General features: G+C 47.3%; 1 non-coding gene across 1 annotated transcript; it reads left to right on the top strand.

Moving 5' to 3' along the window:
* The first annotated feature begins 10,642 nt into the window (after window positions 1-10,642).
* On the top strand, window positions 10,643-10,724 carry trnal-uag (transfer RNA leucine (anticodon UAG)). The gene has a single exon. It is a non-coding gene; the product is annotated as a tRNA-Leu (tRNA).
* The last annotated feature ends 967 nt before the right edge of the window (window positions 10,725-11,691 follow it).

Genomic DNA, 11,691 nt, shown 5'->3' with positions numbered 1-11,691 from the left:
ACCACTTTAACAGCAACGAGAGGAATTGCAGTTAGCATATGCTTGCTAGAGCATGTGGTATATTTTACAGTCATTGGATACATAAATTGAAGAAGAGGCTTCGTATGGTTGGGGGGGTGGGGGGGTCTCAGGGGACAGGAGTCGATACCAAAAGGATGTCCAGTTGAAATTTTTAGAAAAGCAACATTGTTGCCAAAGGAAGGGCCAGCAGTTCGGACAAGAATGTGCATTCCCCACAATGGGAGGAAGCAGGTTAATGGCATTTTGGAGCAGAACGCAAAATGATGGCGTAGATTGCGCAGACCGATTGCACAAAAGGACACTTTGTGACTGGGGACATGGAGGACAGTGGGTGGGGGCATAGAGAAAGTGACGGTGGTTTTGAGGGAAGGTAGCATGAGGGAGCACCTGCCGTGCTGCTTGGAGTTTAAGGAGGCCCATTCGAAGGAACTGCAATCGATTCTGGTTCGGGTCACTCAGCTAACCCTCCACCTCCGAGGTAGATGTGGCCTTCCAGTACCTCGGTCAAGCTGTGGGATAATAAAGGGCTCTCTGCTGTCCTGTGGATGAAACACATCAGCAAATCATGTGACATGGCCGCACACTCCTATTGGAAGGAATCTTGAAATGGGCTTCGGAACCCCATGTTCAAATGGGTTGTCCACTCTGTGGGAAAATGATCATTCTTGATGATTTTATTCCTGGAGCAGCCGCTTAATGGCAAGAGGCAGGCTCCATTCCCAATTATGGACAGCGGGGGGGGCTCTCGAAGTCGGAGAGCCAATCAGCGGGGTTGGTCTACTGCAGATTGCCTCCCACACCTGTGCGAACTAGGATGCCAAGTGGAAAATCCCAGTGAGCCCTTTTCAATTGGCCTGACTAGGCCCGTGACTTTATAAATTGTGTTGTGTGTGTGCCCCACTTCTGTTCCTGGCCCTGGGGTTGGGGGGGTTTGCTAAATTCCGCCCCGTATACATTTACAGCGCGTGGCACACACTGGGCAAATGTGGTCAGCTGCTGAAATACCACAACGTTGACACTTGTAAGGATGTGCAGGCTCTTAACGAAACTCAAACATGAAGACTAGAAAAGAACTGGAGCTGCTTTTCCTGAGAATTGGGAAGATTGTGAGAGATAAAATGATAAAGGGACAGGGTGGAATAAACAGAAGGAGATGGTCGCCAACAATTGAGGGTGCTAGAATGAAGGGATATAGATTTAAGATTCAATGAAAGGGATTTAGTACCGAGAGCAAGACAAACCTCGCAGAGGGCTAAGAGGCCGTGGGAAATGCACTGAGTTTGTGATTGAAGGAGAACATTTGAAAATGAAGAGGACCAGGCGGGACATGGGATTTGGAGTATTGCTTAGGTGGAGCAGAAAACACAAGAGGGGCTGAATGGCCTGTTTTTGGTGTTGCATTTGTTAGCCAAGGCTTGGATATGGAGACCTAAACCTCTGAGCCGCAGAGAGCCCCCGGGCGCGAGGGGAGGGGAAGAAGCAGGAAAGTGATCATCTGTTTTCCAATCTGAACACCCACATTTGCCCAGAATGCCTTTGCTTTTGTTTAGACACAGAAGAACATAAAAGATGGTTTGCGGGCGGGGGGGGGGGGGGGGGGGGGGGGGGGGGGGGTCCAAGAGCACGCAGCATGTGATCAATCACATGTTTTTAAATATCAAAATACAAGCCCAGCAAAACGCTTGTGGTTCCGACTCACATGAGGTAGCTGTTGCTGCCTTGAACATCTTGGTTTTATATATTTTTTTATATATCTGTCTTTGGGATTACCATGTGTACACAGTGATGGACTGTGTCCTCCATTTAGTTGGCAGATCCAGTCATTTTCTAACCTTTTTGTAACAATTACGTGTTTCAGGAAAGCGTGGGCCATGTCACACTGTGAACTCACTGTGAATACTTAGTAGGCCCCTATCCCAAGGGCTTCCCTACAACATTGTTCGCTCTCTCTCCTGAAGCACTACCTTAATGTTGCTAATGTCACCCTTCTGTTTCTTTTATTAGCAATCGGAAATTGACGAACGTGAGTGAAAAGTCAAACTAGTGACACGTTATCATAGTGCGTTGTAAGCTTGGAGCATTGGACACAAGCTCGGACAAGTCTAGATTTTAGCATTGGGCAATGCTCGTCTTCGATTAATCTTGGAGCTTGCTCTGTTTCAGGTCGATTTTTGCGTGGCAGATAACGAGGCTACGCGCCTTATTCCGCTGCAACGCGTACGTTTGGGAAATAAAATGAGCAACTGTGCTTTAGAAGTGTGTTCATCAGAACCCTGCAGGTGACTGAGCGATGGGATGTCGGCCTAAGGCACCTGGCGAGTGGGGAGGGGGCAATTCTAACCAAACACGCCAGGCGGGAATCCCACAGAATTGAGTACAACACTGTTTTGACATCCTGAACACATTACTCCCCCAATGATTGGATGAGGTGTGGATAAATGTGTGTGAATCCACCAATGTGTCATCTCCTGGCATTTTCGGTTAAAGTTAGAACCCTCCTGCCATCCAACACTGCAGTCATAGAAACCCTCGTCATTAATAGAAAATGATTGGAATTGGGCTGACTCGATCAAAGTTGGCACCATTTTGTTTTTAAATTTTAGAGTACCCAATTCATTTTTTCCAATCAAGGGGCAATTTAGCGTGGCCAATCCACCTACCCTGCTCATCTTTGGGTTGTGGGGGTGAGACCCACGCAGACACTGGGAGAATGTGCAAACTCCACACGGACAGTGACCCAGAGCCGGGATCGAACCTGGGACCTCTGCGCGTGAGGCAGCAGTGCTAACCTTGTCCAAATGCAGCAAGACCTGGACAATATCCAGGCTTGGGGCTGACAAATGACAAGTTACATTTGCACCACACAAGTGTCAGGCAAGGACCATCTCCTACAAGAGAGGATCTAACCATTGCCCCTTAACATTCAATGACATTACCATCGCTGAATCCCCCACAATCAACATCCTGGGGGTTACCATTGATCAGAAACTGAACTGGACCCAGCCATATAAATACTGTGGCTACCAGAGCAGGTCAAAGTCTGGGAATCCTGCGTAACTCACCTCCTGACCCCCCAAAGCCTGTCCACCATCTACAAGGCACAAGTCAGGAGTGTGATGGAATACTCCCCACTTGCCTGGATGAGTGCAGCTCCAACAACACTCCAGAAGCTCAACACCATTCATAACATGCTTGATAGACACCACTTTAACCACCTTAAACATTCACTCCCTCCAACACTGACACAGTGGCAGCAGTTTGCACCATCTTGTCAGGGTGCTTCCTGCTGATTCCCTTATTGCCTCTTTATTTTGACCGTTATTATTTTTGATCCATGGATGCTTGATGAACATGTGTCTTTAAGTCAAGCACCTGAGAGAATGGGGAATTCAAGAAGTTGCAACATAGTATATGGTGCTGCGAGCTTTGGACAACAGAACCCAGACTTTGTGGCACCCGAGAGATGGGGTGGGACTCAGTTTGATTGATTGGCCGGTGGCCAAAAGGCCGTATTCTGCCCGGTAACAGGTGGTGATTGGATCTTGCCTGAGTGGGATGATTTCCAGAGACTGAAGGAAAGCAGAGGTTCAGACCTGGACACACGGGGTCTGTCTCTGTCTCTCTCTCTCTATGCATTTCTGAACTTACAGAGAACCTGAATGAGTGAATCTACAGGGAAACCATTACAGGCTGAAACCGTGACCTGGATCTGAAAGGTCACTTTGAAGGAAGGTCTGCCTAAACACAGCCATCTGAAACAAAGACTCCTTTTCCTTTTCCTTATTATTTTACCCCTCTCCTCCCCTCTGTGTTTGTTTGTCTTGTGTATGTGTGATGGGGGATTAGGAAGTAGATAGCAGTTAACCAGTTGTATTTGTTGCATATTTCATTCTAGTTCTTGTTATAAATAAACAGTAATTATGTTTAAACTTACAAACCTGGTGACTGTAATTATTGGGCAGCCAACGGCCCAAGACTTTGGGTGTTTTTCTAAGAATTGTTGGTTAAGTCAATCGTTGCGACTCTGGGTCAAGTGGGGCTGAAATTGACCGTGCACTAGCCATAACAATCCACAAAACGCAGTGCAGCAACTCACTAAGGCTCCTTCGACAACACCTTCCAAACCCCTACCACCTGGGAAAACTAGGCCAACAGCTGTATGGGAACACCACCACCTGGAAGTTCTCCTCCGAGTCACACGCCATTCTGGCTTGGTGTGGTTCTCGCCGGGATGGGAGGCGGGAACGGCGTGAACCATTCCAGCGCCGTGCTGGCCCCCCGTAGGGGCCAGAATCGGTACTCCCAGCGGCCCGTTCACGCCGTCGTGCAACGCGACAGAGTTTCTGGACACTCTGCCGCCGAGTGGGAGAATCCTGCCCAACATCAGTAATGGTAACCATGAATTTAGTGGATTATCCTAAAAACCTATCTGATTCACAAGTGTGCTTTTGGGAAGGAAATCTGCCGTCCTTACCCGGTCTGGCCTCCATGTGACTCCAGACCCACAGCAACGGGGTTGACCCTTAACTGCCCTCCAAAATGGCTCACTAACATCTCAAGGGCCTTGCCAGTGATGTCCATGCCCTGTGAATGGAAACAAATAATTTCTGTCCCTTGCCATTGGATAGCGATCATTCAACGGAATCCTGGGTGAGTAGTCGCCCTGAGTGAGGTCATTTGCTGATGCCTATACTGCCTGCAGGGAGGTGGGAAGGTTAGCGAGAAAAGAGGGCATCTAAACCCTTTGTTGTCAAGTTGAGTCACTGTCAGGGGGCCAAGACCTTATATATATATATGACGAATGTGATATAAAATAGTTACTTTAGAGATATTAGTTACTGTAATGTAGAGATAGGCCAGTCTCATTCTGGTGAGTTCACAGACAAAGGATTTCAGACCGCATGGCAAAGCAAAGGAAGAGGTGTGTCCAGCGACGGAGGGGAAAAGGATGCTGGGTAATAGGGGCCAGAGGAAGGGATTGGAAGTGAGCCAATCAGAATATATCAACAGGTCAGGAGGGATATAGGATGACCTATGGGCATCGTGTATGTGAAACTTGATACCATTTGAATGTATCAGTACAGACTCCTTTGTTCCACATCCTCACTTGATTCCAGAGGTCTACGAAGCAGGATGTGCTTCGTGCTCCTGAGAATTGAGGAAAGCTTGCAAGCTAAATAAAATAACTAATGCTGTACCTGCAAATCCATCTCGACTTTTATTGAGGCCAGACTGACGGGTAAAGAAACCTGGGATTTCACATATATATAGAACATAGAAAAATACAGCACAGAACAGGCCCTTCGGCCCACGATGTTGTGCCGAACCTTTGTCCTAGATTAATCATAGATTATCATTGAATTTACAGTGCAGAAGGAGGCCATTCGGCCCTTTGAGTCTGCACCGGCTCTTGGAAAGAGCACCCCACCCAAGGTCAACACTTCCACCCTATCCCCATAACCCAGTAACCCCACCCAACACTACAGGCAATTTTGGACACTACGGGCAATTTATCATGGCCAATCCACCTAACCTGCACATCTTTGGACTGTGGGAGGAAACCGGAGCACCCGGAGGAAACCCACGGAGACACGGGGAGGATGTGCAGACTCCGCACAGACAGAGACCCAAGCCGGGAATCGAACCTGGGACCCTGGAGCTGTGAAGCAATTGTGCTGACCACTATGCTACCGTACCGTAAAAAATATTTATATCATCATGGCTAATTTATAAAATCTTAAAAATGAGACAAAGGTTTTTAAATGATTGAAGCCACGACTGGCTTTGACTCACACAAAAGGAACTATCTGGCATTCAGAACAGATGCCACCTTGTTTACATTTCTACAGCCAATTGGAAAGGACCCCAAAACTTCTTTTGAAATTATTAAAGGCTGGAAGAGTAAACATCTCAAGAATTCAGACAAAGAAATGTAACATCTCTGATTTTCAAACCAAAGTGGGAGTCATCACGTGACCATAAAAATTAATAATGATAATCTGTATTATTGTCACAAGTAGGCTTACATTAACACTGCAATGAAGTTACTGTGAAAATCCCCTAGTCACCACATTCCGGCGCCTGTTCGGGTCACAGAGGGAGAATTCAGAATGTCCAATTCACCTAACAGCACGTCTTTCGGGGCTTGTGGGAGGAAACCGGAGCACCCGGAGGAAACCCACGCAGAAATGGGGAGGACGTGCAGACTCCGCACAGACAATGACCCAAGCCGGGAATCGAACCCGGGACCCTGGCGCTGTGAAGAAACAGTGCTACCGTGCCACCCATGTGCTAGTGCCTGCCCATCTCATCGTGGAAGTCACCTCTACTGGCAAAGTGGATTATCCAGCACCAGCCTCAGCCTGCTGACCTCTATGCACCATTGGACCCCTCAGATTCTGGACACAGATGAAACAATAATTCTGATTTTGTGTGTGGTCTTTGCCCTTTCTATCTTTCTTTTCTGTGTCCCACCTTTATTGTAAGAATGAAACGGAGGCCACATTACGACCCTCCTCTCCCGTGTGTGAAAATAAACTAACCCTTTGAGTTCATCCTCTCTTGAGTTTGCTGTGGGATTCTTAATGGAGAATTCAATCTCACCAAAACTGAGGGGTTGGGGAATACATCACTGCTTGTAAAAGAAGGGGGGGGGGAGAGATCAAAAATTAAAAACACCTTTCTGTTTGCAGATGGGTGGTGAGAGGGCTGTTTAAATGAAACCCCCTCCTGTCCGTAACAGCCACAAAAGGAACTTTCAGGCGACACCTATAACGAATTACATAACATTTTACAGCACAGAAACAGGCCATTCAGCCCAACTCGTCTCTGCTGGCGTGTATGCTCCACCTGAGCCTCCTTCGATTCTCCCCATCAGCATAGTCCTTCTAAGATCCTTAGAGTGGCAAAGGTTCGTGTATCCATATGGAGAAATTTGCGAAAGGTTGGCACTAGGCTGGAATTGACAATAAACATAATATTATCAGATCAAACATTAGTTGGGGAGCTACCACTATTCCAAGAACATCATGTGTCACGTGGTGGGAGACCAACATACAAACATGTGAGGCGGTGATATCTTTTGGAAAAAGTCTGTTTTGATTACACCTTCGTGTCAAGTGTCAACAAATGGAAACGACAAAGGTTTGCGGAACCAACTACTGGATGAATCCTTTAGGCGTTTATGCGGTATTTTAACTTTGCTGCTAACCCATCTATCTTAATTGATCAGGGTAATATCCAAAGAATGCATTGAGTTTTGTCCGCTTCTATCTCAGCTTAAGGAACCCAAGAAAGGACATATATACGTGAGAGGGAGTGCAGCAAGGAAGGTTGACTGGACCGGTTCTTGGGATGAGGGGATTGTCCTCCGGAATGAGGGGATTGTCCTCTGGAATTGTGTTAACTCGGCCGATATCGCCTCGTGTTTAAAAGAATGAGGAGATCTCATTGAAACACATACATTCCTGAAGGGTCTTCACAGATAGATTCTGAGAGGTTCTGCCGGCTGGAGAAAGCGACCTCACAGTCACAAGATAAGGGGCTGATCATTTTGAACTGAGATGGGGGGGGGGGGTTGCGAATCTTGGAATTGTCTACCCCAGAAGGTTGTGAATGAAATGAAATGAAAATCGTTTATTGTCACAAGTAGGCTTCAAATTAAGTTACTGTGAAACGCCCCTAGTCGCCACATTCCGGCACCTGTTCAGGGAGGCTGGTACGGGAATTGAACTGTGCTGCTGGCCTGCTTTCAAAGCCAGCAATTTAGCCCAGTGTGCTAAACCAGCCCCATAATGTTCTAGACTGAATGCTCAGTCATTGAGTATATTTCATACGGAGGTCGCTAGAATGTTAGGTACAAAGTGCATTAAGGGATAGTCCTGGAAAGTGGAGCTGAGGTTGAAGGTCAGCCATGGGAGGCACGGTAGCTCAGTGGTGAGCATCGTTGCTTCACAGCGCCCAGGTTCGATTCCCCGCTGGGTCACTGTCTGTGTGGAGTCTGCACGTTCTCCCCGTGTCTGCGTGGGATTCCTCCGGATGCTCCGGTTTCCTCCCACAAGTCCCGAAAGACATCCTGTTAGGTGGATTGGACATTCTGAATTCTCCCTCAGTGCACCCGAACAGACACCGGAGTGTGGCGACTAGGGGCTTTTCACAGTAACTTCATTGCAGTGATTTTTAAAATAAATGTAGAGTATCCAATTTAGTTTTTCCAATTAAGGGGCAATTTAGCGTGGCCAATCCACCTAGCCTGCACATCTTTGGGTTGTGGGGGCAAAACCACATTGCAGTGTTAATGTAAGCCTGACACTAATAAAGATTATTATCATTAAATCCACAAAGGTGTGAGAGCTGCCCACTTGTGTCACAGTTGGCATCTTACCCCTTCGAACTCTTGCGTTTTCGAAATGTAAGGAGATTAGCCATGATTGTATTGAATGGTAGAGCAAGCTCGAGGGGCCGAATGGCCTACTCCTGGCTCCTATAAATTCTTGTGTAAAACCTTGGTCCGACATGACGCAGCTACATAGATGGTCCACCAGGTGGCTTCAGAGACCAACCAAATATCAGCCAGCTTCAATGTAAAAACAGAAAATGCTGGACATAATTCAGTAGGCCAGGCACCAGAGAGAAAGAGTTAACAATTCAGGTCATGAACGTTTGACATCATTCGGCCCACCGTTGTTGAGATTTCAAATGTTCAAATCCCTCATGGTTTCACTCCCTCTCTTGAACATACAAATTAGGAGCAGGAGTCGGCCACTCGGCCCCTCGAGCCTGCTCCACCATTCAATAAGAACATGGATGATCTGATTGTAACCTTAACCCCGCATTCCTGCCGACCCCCCAGTAACCCCCCCCCCCCCCGCCCCCCCGGGATGGGATGGCTTCAATGGGAAATCCCATTGACAAGCAGCGGGAAGATAGAATCCCGCCTCCAGCGAACGGCGCATCGCTGAGAGAAACGTGGCTGGGGGACCGGTGGCACAGTGGTTAGCACTGCTGCCTCATAGCAGCAGGGACACAGGTTCGATTCCGGCCTCGGGTGACTGACTGTGTGGCGTTTGCACGCTCTCCCTGTGTTTGCGTGACCCTGCCATTGACATTTACCACATACGATACGGGTCCTGGTTGGGATACGATCTGACCGGCTAACCAGAGTGGGCCTGAGGCGAAATTCCAAACTAGAACCAGGTCACCCACCTGGAAGGGCCTGTCGCCCTTTTGTGAAGTGTGTTGATTTTCCTGGGAGGCCTGACGGAACTCCACCCTCCCGACCAAATTGGGAAATAAGTCCAAAGCAGTTCTGAGGCAATGGCCCACAAACAATTCAGCTGGTGTGACCCCGTGGTAGAGGGGGGGGGGGGGGTCCTGTTGTAGGACACTAGGAAGTTGGCCAGCTGATGGCACAATGGGCGATCTGATTGCTTCCTCATAACATTCTTAAAGCCTGCACGGCCCATCCCGCCAACCTGTTGGATGCAGTATGATACAGGGCCATCCTGGTGGACTCCATTCACCTGAACAAAGCATTGCAAATCGTCCCCAATAAAAGGGGTACCATTATGAGACACAATCAATGCATTCTAGTCGGCCGTGTATGGCGAATAACCAGCGTCAGGCGTCCACAGTAGCCGCCTAAGTTGTACCTCCCATCTCTTGTATGGATAGCCATTTGGAATGAGCGTCTCATATTCTCCCCGTGTCTGCGTGGGTTTCACCCCCACAACCCAAAGATGTGCAGGGTAGGTGGATTGGCCGCGCTAAATTGCCCCTTTATGGGAAAAAATGAATTGGGTACTCTAAATTTATTTTAAAAAGGATGGAATGAGCGTCTCCCAGGACAAGAAACATCCTGCCCAAGAAAGGGCCTGGATTGTCGCCATGCATTCTGGTCCATGAGCAGCCCGGCCACTCACAGGGGTGAAGACTGGCTGAAGGAGGTAGCGATTGTTGAGTCTGTCCTGGAATGCATTGCCGCACCTCTTCCTCAAGAACTTTACCGATTCCTGGCCGCAATATACAACTGCAAGCTGGCATTGTCTTCTTTCTTTGGTCCGGATGGGAACTGTGTCGTTATTGCTGGTGATGGAACAACGATGAGAGAGCCCCAAAGTATCACTCCGTCCTCGAAGATCCGGACGACACCGGCAAGGTGTGCAAGAAGTTCTCCCATGCGATTGGTCCCGGCACAGTCACATGGACTGCAAAGAGGTCCCCTTAAAGGGCCTGCGTTACCACTAAAAGGTTGAAACCCCAACATTGATCCCTGTGGCACACCACACATCACATCCTGCCAAACAGAAAAAGACCCATATATGCCAACTCCATTTCCTGTTAGCTAGCCAATCTTCTAACTATGCCAATATGTTATCCCCTACATCATGAACTTTTATTTTCTCAATGACCTTTGATGTGGCACCTTATCAATTGCCTTCTGGAAATCTAAGTACAGCACATCCACCGGCTCCCCTTTATCTACACATGTTGTTTCTTCAAAGAACTCCAATAAATTGGTTGAACATGATTTCCCTTTCACAACACCATGTTGACTCTGCCTGATTGCCTTGAACTTTCCAAGTGTCCTGCTATAACATCTTTAATAATGGTTTTGATCATCGGTAGCGTGGCCGAGCGGTCTAAGGCGCTGGATTTAGGCTCCAGTCTCCTTGGAGGCGTGGGTTCAAATCCCACCGCTGCCAAGCGGTCTAATAATGGTTTCTATCCCTCATTTTCTCCCCCTTGTTCTTTTTTAACTCTGTTTGTTTTGTCCTCTCTGACTCATTCTCAACTCTCTCCTCTTTATCTCTCATATTCCCCCGTGTTATCTCTCTCTCCCTCTTGTTCTTTATGTCTTTCATTCTCTTTCTCCCTTGCTCCTTTGACTTCTTCCCATCTCATTCTCTTTTTCTTGTTCGCTATCTCTGTCGCTTGCTCTCACATTGAATTTGCCCTGAAGAGATGGACAGCTTTAACGTACAAATCTGGCCTCAAATTTCAACTCTTGCACTGAAACAATCAGGACAGAATATACGGGGATTTCCGACAATAACTGCTTCATCTTGTGCATACGTTTAATGACTTTAGACAAAAGAATTACACTGCAATTCATTTCTGTTCTTTGCGCATCCATTTTTCTGCTGGATTCGAAATCAAGATTGTAAACGGGTCCACTTTGAAAAGAAGAAATGTGATTGGCTCAAATTGCTGTTGTTCAATTGGCTGCTTTTCTGTGAGATCTTTTTCTGATCCATATTTTAGCAAATCACCCCTCCAAGATCCCTACATTTCTTTAATTTTGACCTCTTTTGCATCCTCGGTTTGAATCACTCCATCATCAGGCTCAGGTATTCCCTTCCTAAACCTCTCCACCTCGCTCTCTTTCTTTGCGATGTCCCTTTAGACCTCCATCTCAGACCGAGCTTTTGGTCACATGCTCTCATATCTCCTTACGTTGCCGAAGCACCCTGGGATGAGGCAGTACATTTAAGGTGCCATATAAATGCAAGATATTGATCTGTCACTCGATTTTTCCTGTTACAGAAAGATTTAACATACTATTTTGTACATTAAACATTTGCACAATACGGAAGATTTGTAATTATATGTATAGAGATGTTAACTGTGGTCCGGGAGCTGGCAATTATCATTGCATTAAACAGCTCCTCA

The sequence above is a fragment of the Scyliorhinus torazame genome, chromosome X, assembly GCF_047496885.1.
Source record: "Scyliorhinus torazame isolate Kashiwa2021f chromosome X, sScyTor2.1, whole genome shotgun sequence".
NCBI lineage: Eukaryota > Metazoa > Chordata > Chondrichthyes > Carcharhiniformes > Scyliorhinidae > Scyliorhinus > Scyliorhinus torazame.
Note: the sequence above shows the minus strand (reverse complement) of the source record. Positions and strands in the feature narration are given on the sequence as shown.